Below are 12633 nucleotides of genomic sequence, written 5' to 3' on the forward strand. Positions count from 1 at the left end.
CTGTAGAGGTTGGGCCGTAGTGGCCCACACAATTTTCCTGTGTTCAGATTCCACATGCAGATGTTGAGTTATATAAAAGTGGTTAGTTTAAATAATAGGTAAGCCTTTTATTTTAAAAACAGACTCCAGAATAATATACCTTTCTCTCTGCCTGCATTCAGTCTCATGTGGTTTCTAAATCAAAAGTGGCACAAGTGCAGCTCATTCATCTACTTCCTAGTAGGCATGATGCCTCGCCTCCTTTTTTTCTGAGCTTTCCTTCTCTCTTTGATTGTGATGATCAAAGAGGTGTCTACTGCGTGTGCTTGTCACTCCTGCTTCAATAGGAATCAATCAGGCATGCACAGTATGCATCTTTTTGACCATCTTCACAGTCAGAAGGAAAAGATGGGGGAAATCATACTAGATGAAGAAGTAGCTGTTGAGCTGCTTGTAATTTTGAAATGAAATGAGACTTAATGCGGGGAAAAAAGGTATGTTATTTTGGGCACTATTTAGAGTAATGTTTTTGAGAGGGAAAAAAAACAGGGGTGCTAAAGAGAGGGACACACCTGCACAGAATTCTACAAAGGAGCCCATAGGCTGTTGTTAGACCACTGTTGTATAGTTTATTTTTACAATAGTTTGTTCTGAACAGTGATGTTTATTTTCCCATAGGTACTTAATAGGTGTTACTTAAGTAAGCAACATCTAATAGGAAGGCTGTATGTAGAATGATATAATGCTTGCTTCGCTTTACCAAGCAGAACATTATATCTCTTTACAGAGATTGTATATCATTTACATTAGTCCCTTCTCCAGAAATATCTGGAGGTATTCTGGTTTTGCTGAAAGGCCAAATACCTTTCTGAATTTATAATTGTCTATTGTACAGTCTCTTTTAAGAGACACACTTTTTAAGACTGTCTAGCCTATTTTTGTATTAATTCCAAGCCTCAGTGGTGAGGCAGGTGTTACCTTAGTGATTCAGAACAGTGTGGGTGGAGGTGTGGAGAGTTGGCATTGCTTTCCTTGTAAAAGTCCTGACCAATGATGCAATCATATGTTTCTACCTCGGAACTGAAACTTCAGATCTGGAATGGAGCCAGGTCTGAGGGCGGATGTCAGTGACGAGAAACAGGGTGCGACACATATGGTTCATTGCTTCTCAATCTCTGTCACCATAGCAATAAACATATTTGTATTGTGAATGTATCCATACTAGCCGTGTGAAAAATGGGAAGTACAGCGTTTGTTATTTTGACTCATTTGTCTTTTTAGTGTGATAGCTTTAAAATCTGACAACCCCTTTAAAAAAGACCTTTGGGCTTTGTCAGATGCTGATCCGATTCCTTCTGTACCCAAAGTCTTAGAATCTTCCTGTTAGTGCACAGATAGGCAAGTTTTGGTGTGAAAACACATACATTCCATGTCACCAACAAAATTTACCTTATCTGTGCTCAGTGCCTTTGGGCACAGGAGGAAGCCAGTTGGCATTTTCTTTGCCAGCATTGTCTGTTATTACCCTTAAAGTTATTCTTTAATCTTTTCATTGGGCACCACCAATTTTGATGCTGGTATATAATTATATTAAGACTAAGAAAAACCTAAAACCAGAGCAGTTACAAGCCCATCCATTATCTCATTTGCTTTAGAGGTGGACAAATTCTTATTATTCTTTCCCATCCTGATGCTCACAGGCATTGCTTGCTACAACTCTAGGGTACTGCTACCATATGGCAAGGTGAGAACATTGCCTCAGGTGGCAAACACCAATACTAATGTGTGGGGGGCGGCATTGTGAAGGCAGCCTCAGAGTGGCCTGGGGCACAAAAATACCCCTGGTAACACAAGAGAGCATAAGTGGCTTGCTTATTTTTAAATCTCAGCAGCACATATACCAACATTGAATGTTTTCTGCCACTTAGCTGCCCAGATAGTAGTTTATACAGATTTTCTAATAAAGATGATACAACCTGAATGGATTAGTTGGCCTGCATAGTTTTGTGTCATTGGAAAACACAGATAAGTTACTTACCCTCCCCCTAATAATTACTGAACAGGTTACATTACATGATTAAGCAGAACTTATAACTGACGGTAGTACTAAGTACCCTTTATAATGATATCCTTGCTTTTTCAAAGGGTTGCCACATTTTGTAGAAAATAATACAGGTATGGGACTTGTTATCCAGAATGCACGGTACCTGTAATTTGGATCTCCATAACTTAAGTCTGCTAAAAATCATTTCAATATTGAATAAACCCAACAGGCTTGTTTTGCCTCCAATAAGGATTAATTATATCTTAGCTGGGATCAAGTACAAGCTACTGTTTTATTATTACAGAGAAAAAGGAAATTATTTTTAAAAATTAGAATTATTTGCTTATAATGGAGTCTATGGGAGATGGACTTTCCATAATTCGGAACTTTCTGGATAACGGGTTTCAGGATAAGACATCCCATACCTGTACTGCTTCCATATATCTTTTATCTTTCATATCTATTAATAATATTGCTAACAGAAATAATTTTCACCATCTCGGTGGCAACCAAAATTAATTTTTGGATTTGTGTGTATATGGGTATAATCACTTATGATTCTGTTTCCCTTTAGATAGACAATCCTGACATCCATAGACCCAACGTAACCCTTGCAAGGTCATTTATAATAGCTTTTTTTTCAGCCAGCTGCAGGTAGAACAAGGAAAGTAAAAATGTGATTGTTCAATACAAATAACCTGGAGAGTACACATGTTCTTCAGTGCAACAGTGTAATTTATTGAGATATCACTGCAAGTAAAAATGATTGTTGCCATAGGTTACCAGCAAGGCACACATTTACCTAGTATTGATAATTGAGCCCCAGTGTAAAAGAAAGTTGCAAAAAGTGCAACAGTTTAGTCTTTGTTTAGTGAACACATAAGATAGTTATGTGAGATTTTTATAATAGTTATAATGTGTTTTTTTTTTTTTTTTTTTTTTTTTAAACTATGTAGCAGTTAGGACATTACCTATGTTTGATAAGAAATTATGTATCCTAAATAAAAGTTGTGATGACCATAAATGATGATGGAGCGGATAGCGGCATGAAAATGCATACATTTGGGGTTCTTGTAGCTCCACACAGGCCAACACTGAGCCTTTCAACGAAGCTACAGGGGTGTGTGAAGATGTGGATGTGCTTTCCTTTGTGTCTATAAAAAACACCTGCAAAGGAAAGCAGTCAGTCTGCTTAGTGTGCCTGTTATTCTTGAAAGCTCTGAATTACAGGAAGGCCATCTCCTGTAGCCATTTTAAAATTTGAGAGTAACTAAGCTCCATGAATCATTGTGGCAAAACAATCCTGTTGGGTTTTTTCAATGACTTTTTGCAGACTTGAGGTGTGGTGGTCTAAATTATGGAAATCTGCCATGTCCTGAAAACCACAGGTCTTAAACATTCTGTGCAATAGATTCCATACCTGTAAAATAATTAATTTCAGTAAAGATTATCATGTTAGACAGTGATAGGTCTGGTAGTGGTAGTTAAGCCACTGCTACATCTGCATTTCCCAGCTTATTTGCACAACAAGGGTTGGAAAGATAAACTTTCTTTTGTGCTTTCATGAGGTGAACTTTTTATGCATTCCACCACACTGGAGCACAAGTACAAATGCCCATTTATCAAAACTCCTTTCTCCTGTAGAACTTCTCTGAGACCTCTGTTATACAGGTACTTAAAATTCATCTTTAAAGGAGACATATTGGATAAATGGAAAAAACCCTAATTTTGTAGGCAGATATGAATAATATATGGTGCTGGTTTCAGTTTGGGCTAAATATTAATCCTATGTGTAAAATTGGCCCCTTTATTGGAAGTCCCTATATATCCTATCAGTTCTCTGTCCGTGTTTCAAATGAAGGGTTGGGCGTGTCCTAACAGTCTTTGCCAGAAGCACAGCAGGAGGTGGATAGCCAATCACAGCCTTGCACTCACACAAGCAAAGATAGGCTTCAGTTCTCTCTCAGGTCAGCCTAGCTGCTGATTTATTCCTATCCTGCAGTGCCTGTACTGAGAGCCGCCAGCTCTCCTGCACATCCAGAGAATTCAGCCAGCAGGAAGTGGAACAGATAGGCAGGACTAGTGGGGTTTTGGTGGAATTTCTCAATAAATCAGTCTGAAACGCAACTTTTTAAGCACAATCCTTCTATATTTAGAGGAGTATAATTCACTGGTACATACTAACTACAGGCATAACCTTATTTATAACTCTTAGTGGCCTACACTAGTTTAGGCTTTTAAAATTCCCTGTAGTAAGCCCATATAATACATGTTGATAGAGATTAGTTAAGCTAGTTAAACTAGTTAAGCAGGGTTAGAGGATTAATGGGCTACACTGAAGTGAAATTATAGTATGCATGGACAGGTTCAAAATAGAATAGCAAGCTATAATGAATGCATCATTCAAGTGAGCTATTAATATGGCTTAGGAAACACTATACAAAAAGTACCTAATCTTCTCACGGAAATACCTTTCATACCTATTGCTTAAAGAATGGCTTTAAATGAATAGATGTTAGAATAGTTGTTTTTTTACATGCCACACAATAGGGATCATGTTTAGTATGTGGATTTCCCCTCATTTTTCATGAGGTGATGATGAGGAGTGGTAGACCTGTACAACAAAGCAACCCTTGCACATCAGTTTGCAGCAAGCGGGCATTTGATAACACCCAAATCTTGTCTCACTATCTTGTTATAATACATGTTTGGCTGAGAAACTGTCATATGAAATATTCTTCTTTACAGTATTACCCCATAGATATCTAAATCATTAATATGATGCCTTTGGATTGATGGGTGGGGGAGCCGGGAACCTTATCAGATGTTTGATGAAGTTGAAGTAAAGTTCCTTATTATGTTTCCCATTTGAAAACCAAAATACTCTTTCTTAATCAAAGCTAGAGCTGTCATTAGGAGATGGGGTTTTTTTTGTTCTTGTTTGCGCTTCAAAAAGATCTGATGTCCAACTGGAGGTCTCTGAATTCCAACTGGCTAAATGATTCCCAGCAGGTCAAATTTTAGCATAGTTACAAAACACTTTCCTGATGCAAATTGCAGTTGTTCCAACATGTAAAAGAAATTGCTTGGTTTGAAACTATCAGTTTTTAAAAACAAAATTGCAAAATCTTTATAATATGGCCCCATATCTTCTCCCCACTCAGATTTGGCTCGCTCAGAAATGTTTATATGCACACACATGATGAAAAATAAGTCATATTGCTGCAGTTGATTAAAACACAGCACAATGTTGCTATGCACTCTTTCTGAAGAGTTGCACCCAATACAATGTGGATTTTTTAATTTTATTAAAAAGGAAATCCACCCTGACTCCACTGCAGAATGAAACATTCTAAAATAAAACATAATTCTAATTTAATAATTATATTCCCACTGACAAATAATAGCCAGGTTTAACACTGCTTGCTTCACTGCATAAGCAAACTATTACCGGCCTGGTATTTGGACTATCACTGATAACCAGTCCCATAGTTTGTTTTGCACAGAGGCTGTTTAATTTGGCTGGAAGAGAGAGATGCTTGTCATAGTTTACATTTTTTATTGAGATTGTGTATACAACTCTTCCTTCTGGAGCTGCACAATATTATCCCTTTCTCACTTTTGTCATGTTTGTATTTTAGGGGTGTTGCCATCAATGGTCAAATTTAATTGTATCTCAAAGCAGTATGTAAAGTTTTGTGTTTTGGGGAAAATGGTTGTAAAGGTATGGGACCTCTTATCAGGACCTGGGGTTTTCCATAAAAGGAGTCTTTCTTTAATTTGGATCTCCATACTTTGTCTACTAAAAATCATTGAATCATGAAATAAACCCAACAGACTTGTTTAATAAGGATTCATTATATTTGATTTAAAAAAAAGTCTATGAGAGATGGCCTTCCTATAAATCAGAGCTTTCTGGAAAATGGGTTTCCAGATAACTGATCCCATATCTGTAATTCCTATTTGAGAGTGTTAGTCGCATTTGTCAAAAGCGGCATTGTGTTTTATTCTAGTGTCCATGATTGCTTTTACCTTCTAAATACAGCAGCAATATCTGAAATTTTAGAGATAGGTTTGGAATCAGAGCACCGATTTCACATCAATAATAAGTTCATCATTAGGTTTAAAGCTAGACTGTAATTTCTAAGGCACCAGCTGGATTTATTGAACATGGTTGAATAAGAACATAATAAACGTGAACTGTGCAGTTTCTTTCATAAAATACAAAACAAACACTTGCTAACTGTACTGTCCTTTCTGTCCTGTGTGGGGATTATATCATATGCATTGTGTTTATTGTTTCTACTATTTAGTGTGCTTCTCTAGTCTATTAAACATTAAACCTTCCTGAACTGAATAGTGGTTGTGAAAACACAGCTACATTACGTTTTGTAGCCTCAGGCCATGTACTCAGTTTACAAAAGATCTTGGTGTGTGTGCTCTGAGCTTTTAGTAAGCTGACTGGAAAAGGGCCCCAGGAGATCAAAATAACATAGAAAGAGGTGGAAAAGCAGAGCAGGAAGGCTATGTGCGCTGCTAGCTATAGAAGCTTATGTGAAGGCTAATATTTCAGGCGTAGGAGGGCCTTCCACTGCATGGAGGAATGAGTGGAAAGCAGAGTAATTAGTTATAAATGAGAATTGTGTTTATTTGAAGGCAAAATACTAAACTTCCTGTAGATTTTGTATTTTGAAACTTTAAAATAACAGCACAACTTCTGTATTCTTTAAAGATCACCTAATTCCCAAGAATAAGATATCCCTCTTCCACTAGATAAAATAATCTTTTACCCAAACTTGGCAATTAGACAGAATAATGTTATTATATGAGACAGAGTGTCTTTTATTAGAAGCCCCACTGACTATCTTGACAAAGTAAAAAGCAATATTAGGGCTGATCTTTTAATAATGATACATGGATTTTAGCCACAGCTGTGCTGTCACAGCTCTGTGCCTGGTATAGATCAGAATCCAATCAAATACTGTAAAATTCTGTAGCATGTTTTGTTGGTGTCTGATTTTCATGTTGAAATCAATTATGATAACAGACAGGCTAAATGGCTATTGCACATTTCTACTAATGGAAATCTGAAGTTGCTAGAAACATCTGTTTACATCCGTAGAATGCTTAGGAACGAATTCCAGATACATTTTTTGCTTTTCTAACCTTATTCATTGGGTTATGCAAACAAACGCTGGCAGATGAGCACTGCAGTCCATTTCATTCCTGTTATTCCTTACATTTTTATTGTAAGTGTCACAAAATGGCTGATTAAACCTGCAGGTGTCTGCTGGTGTTTTTGTGTTTTCATTTAAAAAGGGTGCTTGATCCACCTTGTTATACAAGTTACAAGAAATTGTTCAGAGAGGCCAGGGTGTTACAACTTGGATGTTTTTCTTTCTCTTTCTTAAGTTTGTGTCATTTGTGGTCTTACAGCTAATAGAACACAAAGCTTATGCACTCCCATCCACTCCTTTTTCTTGGCGAACGGACAAGAACATCATTTTGTGAGTGCACACACAGCGCAGAATTCAGAACTAAAATGTGTTTTGAAACAAATCTGCTCTGTGCACTCATATGCTTCTCCTGCATAGAAAACATGGGAGAAAGGACATTCACCAACCCTGTGTGTCATAAGCCTAAAGGGGCAATATACACCCGCTAGTGATATGCAGGTCAAAACTCAACCTGCACCCAACTCTAAACCTCAAAACCTTAACCTGCAATATGTTGCCATTGTAGGACCCTCACCCAACCCAAACACGTGGCTTTCCATTCTGTACGCTACTTTTGCACATGCCTTAGGTTCTAAGACAGGGAATCTTCAGGAACAGTGTATTTTTTTCACTTTGGCCCATACCCAACCAAAATTCGCAATGGTTGCCCAAATTTCAACCCTAACCTACCCAACCTACGTGTAAACCTGTGGGTCTTGTGGGTCAACCCCCACATCACTAACACCCAAGTTTAACATGAGCAAAATTAATAGGATTTGTGTAAAAACTGTATTTTTATCATAAAGCACTTGATTAATGTTATTGATACTGGATAGTTTTTACATAAAGCATTGGAAAATTGTTTTACCGTATATACTCGAGTATAAGCCGAGTTTTTCAGCACCAAAAATGTGCTGAAAAATTAACCCTTGACTTATACTCGAGTTGGAAGAAATACACGCTGTTTTTTTTAAAAAAAAGCCTGACCTGCACAAGCACCAGCTTCACCAGCATTAGCTTCACTAGCTTTAATGTGCTGCAAAACCTGTCTGGTATAGGAAAGGGTATCTTCTCTCATGCCTGAAAACATCCGTGCTGCTGCTTTCCTCTGTTAATTTCAAGTCCCGGTATAGCTGAAATCTGATTGGCTGGAGAGTGAACTTTGACCCTCCCTCCAGTCAATCAAACTTCGGGGGCTAAATCAGCAGCGTGGAAAATGAATGTTAGAGAGTTCTGGAGTATTGCATGTTATTTCTGTAAGTTTAATAGACAGACTGCTGCTGCTGCTGCTCACCCAAGAGATAATACCCCCACCCCTAAAACTCTACCTACTCACTACTTTTATCTAGATTCACCTACAGCTCTTGTTTAGTGGCTTTGCAGTTTCACAAGTAATAGCATTATTAACCCTTCTCTTGCCCCAAGCTGTTATGTTATATATTTAAGTATATGCATATGATTGGGGTGTAAGCATGAAAATGATTAATAACTGAGTTTTTGTGTGTGTGACAATTAGACAGCTGAATTATTATTACTAGATAGGCTTAAAGTTACTGAGTCTCAATTAATGTCATTTTATTGGTATTTATTTATTAGGTATATATTTATATATTTATTAGGTATTTTTATTGGTATTTATTTTGATTATTGAAACTTAGCGGTAGCTGCTGCATTTCCCACCCTAAGCTTATACTCGAGTCAATAAGTTTTTCCAGTTTTCTAAGGTAAAATTAGGTACCTCGCTTATATTCGGATCGTCTTATACTCGAGTATATACAGTAATTTTATCCTGTTATTAGGAGAGGGATAATGTAGTAAGCACATCAATGGAAAAAATATTTACAGTTTGAGTCATTTTTCTGTTGTCTCATTAATGTTAATGTAAGTTTTTAAAACTCTATTAGGTATTAGCAACTCATCTATATGAGAATTGGATTGCTGACATAGGAGTGTGAGAACTTGCCCAAATGGACGCCAGTGGAATGAAATGGAACACTGACTGTGAACCAGACTAGATATACCAACATTAGTGCCCAGCCTCATTATTGATGTTGTGGCTAAATGAAATCCTACCAGCAATGTTGAAAGCTTTACTAGAAGAGAAGAGCTTTTTATATAAGGAAATAGATATCCAACTTTGCATTAGTAAGCTGGGTTTAATTATGAGATGTTAGACAGTCAGGCGTGTAGTTACTTTTGATAGTATATTGCATCTTTCAACTGCACCAGCAGGTTCAGACTGAGATTCAAAATAGGCCTTGGTGTTTTAATTGCACAGAGTCCCAAACAGCCCCCCATATGCCCAATAAATAGTGGCTATCATGGCTATCTATGGCATTTGCCAGGATCCACAGATTACCAGGTCTGTGCACCCGGTAATTTAGATTATGACTAAAAATACCAAATAAATTGCGCTAGACCCTTCTAGTTCATCTAGGATAGGCACTATATAGTCTTGGGAAAAAGTCTGGGAGGTAAATATAAATCTCCTCTCATCCTGTTGACCTGAGTTTGTTCTAGCAATACAGAATACATTTATCACCCTATTACGAGGCAGTATGATTGCACACAGCCTTGCCAGTCAGTTTCTACTATAAACTCTGTCAGGCCTCATTAAGTTTAATAGAGCCAGACTTTCTCAGGTACCTATGTGTAACTCTGTGTTATAAGCTTTCGGAGCTTGTGGCATCCTGACAGTTTTTGTAATGAACACTGATATGGAGTGTTAAAGCAGAAACCACAATGTTGTTGAAAAAAAGAACTCATCAGACAATATTTATTCTGTGACAAAAAAAATATTTGTTTAGGCAGAATGTGTTATAACTACTAGGTGAATGTGTCTCATTCATAGAAAATGATAGCAGTGTTGATTGGCTCCAAGGGCAACATAGAAGGACCATTGTTGTTTGTAAAATTAAATGAAAATAAGCTATTTATTAGGAATGCACCAAATTCAGCATTCTCTTTAGCTGAATCCTGAATGTTAACCTTAACAGAATCCGAACCCATAAAGTATTGTGACTTTAAAGCTCTAGACAACTGTAAATTCAATTTTATTGGAATTTGTTTAGACTCCAGGATGAAAATATGTAATAATACTATAGCCATAATATATGGTTATGCATGCCTTAATAACTCTTCAAAAAATCTTCAAGAGCAGCTCCTTAATATTCTGGTGTCTATGGAAAATTCCTCAGACGAGGCTAAAAATGTAGTTGTGCCATTGGGTAAGCTCTTTAGGATTAAATATAGCCAAAACTCAGGGTGTAATTCCTGCCTCCCACCCATAGTAATTATTCATTTCCTTCTCCTCCTCCTTTTTAGCATGATCTACGCAATTGTATCCTAAGACATTTTGTTATGAAACCATTATTTTATTTTGGGGGGTTTTTGGATTCTTAAACTTTATTTTTTATTCTGCTGTTTGTAATTATACCTGCTACTTGGTTGCTTGGTTCCCAGTTACTCTAGCAAATAGATATAATAATGGATGAACATTCCCTCAATGGAATTTTTTATTGTTGTTGCTGTTGCTTTATTTCAGGTTTCCAGTAGTAGGCCTTAATTATCATTGTGAATTTATATTACTCCAGTGTAATATATTACACAATGTTTTTTATTAACATTATAACAAACAGTGAATTTAAATTAACAAACACAGGTTACATGAAAAAGTAGAATTTAAATAAAAAATTTCCCTGCTCAAACAGTACACCTTGTCCAACTAATTGTTGCCTCCAATAAGGATTAATTATATCTTGGTTGGGATCAAGTACAAAGGCCTGTTTTATTATTACAGAGAAAAAGGAATTATGATTTAACAATAAATGGAGTCTGTGGGAGAAGACCTTTCTGTAATTCTGAGCTTTATGGATAAAAGGTTTCCGGATAATTGATCCTATATCTCTTACCAGTAAACAACTCCCTTTGCCCCTTTGTGATTACTGTTTTGTTAGCAGGTGTCCATTATTCAGGGGGTTTATCTGTGCACTGGTAATGTATCTGCCTTGCAAGGACAAATCATATATAGCTTCCCTGAAAAATAAACTTAGATTTTTTGTGATTAAAATAATAGCCAAAAAAACGTATGCTTGGCACAAGCATTAAGACTTATGTTATACAACACGAATCAGAATTGTTGATATGCATAGCAACTGATGTTCATAGCACTTGCTGTTGATAATAGCAACACAAATATATGAGCATAGCACCAAGGGGCCTATTTATCATGCTGTGTAAAAAGATGGCAACAAAATACACCGATTATCACCTGGCATCACTCTGTAAAAAACGGTGTACTTATCAAGCTGTATATATAATGCCTTTAATCAGTTTAAATGTTTTTGCGCTCTAGTCTGTTTTTAACTAATAAAACATTGATATGTTGTTAGGTATTTTATTAGCTGGCTTTAAATAGGTGCTCCCTGTAGCTAAACTATTTTGTTTGTTTTTAGGAAGTGGTTGTTGAAGAGAATATGATCGTTCTAACATAGCTAGGGAGCCTGTATACGAAGACACTTTATACTCGTAATTCAGCTCATCACAAGCAAAGGGGACACAATATAAGGTACCAGTGGGTGATATATAGTTTGTGGGTGCTATTTGTTAATTGACACACTTATTATGTATTATAAATACTATTGTATGTATAATATATGTAATACATATAGGGAATAATGCATCAGTTACAACTGATGACATCCCTAAGCATCATTTATAATACAGGATATTCGTGGTTCTTGTTTTCTAAAATATATACACACACACATATACAGATTCTGCCACTTTATTTTTAAAGGAGAAGGAAAGGCTAGTAAAGAGTTAATCTCAAGCTGCAGGCATACTTTCAGTTGTCTCAATAGTGCCCTTAAGTCTCCCATATTTCACCTGTTCAGATGATAAGAAGCGAAACAGGAAGAAAAAACGCTGAGCTGTGTAAAGAAAGTTCCCATAATGCCTCACTCCTGCACCGAGACCAAGTGAATATGCTCAGTTAGTTAGACTATGAGTCAGTTTCCTGCTGATTGGCTCAGATCCACATTCCTAAGGGGGGGGGAGGGAGTTCTTAGCATTCTTGAGGGAGGGGAGAGCTGCGTGTCTCTGGCACATGAATTACAGACACAAGAAATCTTTTGACAGAGTAGTCCGTGCAGCATTTCTGTGAGTGCTTATGGCTGTATTTACATAGACCTTTCTGATAAAGCTTACTTAGTTTTTACCTTTCTTTCTCCTTTAACAAGTTAGGGTAAAGGAATACTGGGTAAACTTATAAATAATAAATAAGAGCAAACAGATTTTTTTATATTTAATTTTTCAATTTTACATGGGGCTAGCCATGTTCTTCATTTGCCAGGGTGTCACAGACTTGTGCTCTGATAAACTTCAATAGTAAAA

At 36.7% G+C, this 12633-nt stretch overlaps 1 protein-coding gene across 2 annotated transcripts in view; it reads left to right on the forward strand.

Moving 5' to 3' along the window:
- cttnbp2nl (CTTNBP2 N-terminal like) overlaps positions 1 to 12633 on the forward strand; it is a 62996-nt gene that overhangs the window by 15370 nt on the left and 34993 nt on the right. Inside the window, exon 2 of one of the 2 annotated variants that reach the window (XM_004910727.4) lies at positions 11694 to 11806. The exons of the other annotated variant lie outside the window; for it this stretch is intronic. The gene's annotated coding sequence lies outside the window, so the exon portion shown is untranslated. The remainder of the gene's footprint in view (positions 1 to 11693; positions 11807 to 12633) is intronic. 2 annotated transcript variants of the gene reach the window in all.

This window comes from Xenopus tropicalis, chromosome 2, assembly GCF_000004195.4.
Source record: "Xenopus tropicalis strain Nigerian chromosome 2, UCB_Xtro_10.0, whole genome shotgun sequence".
Taxonomy (NCBI): Eukaryota; Metazoa; Chordata; class Amphibia; order Anura; family Pipidae; genus Xenopus; species Xenopus tropicalis.